The sequence below is a fragment of the Alosa sapidissima genome, chromosome 16, assembly GCF_018492685.1.
Source record: "Alosa sapidissima isolate fAloSap1 chromosome 16, fAloSap1.pri, whole genome shotgun sequence".
Taxonomy (NCBI): domain Eukaryota; kingdom Metazoa; phylum Chordata; class Actinopteri; order Clupeiformes; family Clupeidae; genus Alosa; species Alosa sapidissima.
Genome location: NC_055972.1, coordinates 5,110,201 through 5,112,700, shown reverse-complemented (window position 1 = coordinate 5,112,700; position 2,500 = coordinate 5,110,201). Strand labels below are relative to the sequence as shown.

General features: G+C 40.3%; 2 protein-coding genes across 3 annotated transcripts in view; one reads left to right on the top strand and one right to left on the bottom strand.

Moving 5' to 3' along the window:
* wdfy4 (WDFY family member 4) overlaps positions 1-2,500 on the bottom strand; it is a 114,996-nt gene that overhangs the window by 413 nt on the left and 112,083 nt on the right. The window lies entirely within an intron of this gene.
* The window catches only part of vstm4a (V-set and transmembrane domain containing 4a), a 21,267-nt gene that overhangs the window by 11,474 nt on the left and 7,293 nt on the right, over positions 1-2,500 (top strand). The gene's annotated exons all lie outside the window — the stretch shown is intronic.

Sequence of the window (2,500 nt, the reverse complement as noted above, 5' to 3'; positions counted from 1 at the left end):
ATGCACACTCACTATTATAGTAATTTTACATGTATGTATGAGAGGGTATAGTCGTGTATGTGAGAGAGTATAGTAGTGTATGTGAAGGAGTATAGTAGTGAATGTGAGAGAGTATAGTAGTGTATGTGAGAGAGTAAAGAGTATAGTAGTGTATGTGAGAGAGTATAGTAGTGTATGTGAAAGAGTTTAGTAGTACATGTGAGAGAATATAGTAGTGTATGTGAGAGACTATAGTAGTGTATGTGAGAGAGTTTGGTAGTGTATGTGAGAGAGTATAGTAGTGTATGTGAGAGAGAGTATAGTAGTGTATGCGAGAGAGTATACTAGTGTATGCAAGAGAGTATAGTAGTGTATGCGAGAGAGTATAATAGTGTATGCCAGAGAGTTTAGTAGTGTATGCGAGAGAGTTTAGTAGTGTATGCGAGAAGGTATAGTAGTGAATGCAAGAGAGTATAGTAGTGAATGTGAGAGAGTATAGTGGTGTATACGAGAGAGTATAGTGGTGTATGTGAGAGAGTATAGTGGTGTGTGTGAGAGAGTTTGCATGAAACGGAAGGGAGTTTGCATGAAACGGAAGGAATTTGATTTCTCAGTTCCTGATTGGTTTGTCAATGTCACTTCTCTCTAGCTAGCCAATTAAAATCAAGGAAGGGGCGGGACCTAGGCCTACACTGTCAACAATGTTCATGTAGACCTAGTGGTGGAGGAAAAAATCAGCCAAGTCCTATGTGACTAAATATTAAACTACTACTGCAAACCGAATGCAAATTAGGCTACAAAGACATGAGGGGTGCCTATTCTATTGTAATTGCCTAGCTACCAGCTCCTTTTGTCTGGCGAAGTCATATTTTAGTGAACTGAGATCTGAAAGATTGCTGCCATTGCAGTTAGCTAGTTAGCTAGCATTCCAGCAACATTCCAAAAAGGACGTGCATTACAGTTTGGCTGGCAGACGTTTTTGGTAACCTTGTCTGCTGTTGCCAGTGACTCGTGAGCCTGTGTCCACATCGCTATTTTTGCACTGGCAGCCAAAGATTCTAGAACAGAGCTCCAGACAGCGCTCCTTTCATAGTGCTGCGGGTCAAGTGTTTATTGTTGCTAGGTTACCAAACTATCTACCAGCAGCATGTCTTTGCTGCCTGGCTTAATGCTAACTAACTAGCTAACTGAAATGGCAATCTTTCAGGACTCAGTTCACTAAAATATGACTTCGCCAGACAAAAGGAGCTGGCATTACAATAGAATATGTCACCCCTTGTGTCTTTGTAATTTGCATTCGGTTTGCAGTAGTAGTTTAATATTTAGTCACATAGGACTTGGCTGATTTTTTCCCCTACCGCTATGCGAACTGTGTTGACAGTGTAAATGCTAGGTCCCGCAGCAATTTTTCAGGACTCAGTTCACTAAAATATGACTTCGCCAGACAAAAGGAGCTGGTAGCTAGGCAATTACAATAGAATAGGCACCCCTCATGTCTTTGTAGCCTAATTTGCATTCGGTTTGCAGTAGTAGTTTAATATTTAGTCTCATAGGACTTGGCTGATTTTTTCCTCCACCACTAGGTCTACATGAACATTGTTGACAGTGTAGGCCTAGGTCCCGCCCCTTCCTTGATTTTAATTGGCTAGCTAGAGAGAAGTGACATTGACAAACCAATCAGGAACTGAGAAATCAAATTCCTTCCGTTTCATGCAAACTCCCTTCCGTTTCATGCAAACTCTCTCACACACACCACTATACTCTCTCACATACACCACTATACTCTCTCACATTCACTACTATACTCTCTTGCATTCACTACTATACCTTCTCGCATACACTACTAAACTCTCTCGCATACACTACTATACTCTCTTGCATACACTAGTATACTCTCTCGCATACACTACTATACTCTCTCTCACATACACTACTATACTCTCTCACATACACTACCAAACTCTCTCACATACACTACTATACTCTCTCACATACACTACTATAGTCTCTCACATATACGACTATACTCTCTCACATACACTACTATAGTCTCTCACATACACTACTATATTCTCTCACATGTACTACTAAACTCTTTCACATACACTACTATACTCTCTCACATACACTACTATACTCTTTACTCTCTCACATACACTACTATACTCTCTCACATTCACTACTATACTTCACATACACTACTATACTCTCTCACATACACGACTATACCCTCTCATACATACATGTAAAATGACTATAATAGTGAGTGTGCATGAGTATAGTGGTGTATGTGCAAGATTATGATAGTGTGTGTAAGACCAAGTATGAATTAAGGCCTAGACGGCCCCTCATATGTGTGTGTGTGTGTGTGTGTCTGTGTGAATGTGTATGTTTGTGTCTGTGTGTACGTGTGTATGTGTATGTTTGTGTGTGTGTGTTTGTGTGTGTGTGTCTGTGTGTACGTGTGAATGTATGTGTTTGTGTCTGTGTATGTGTGTATGTGTGTGTGTGTCTGTGTGTA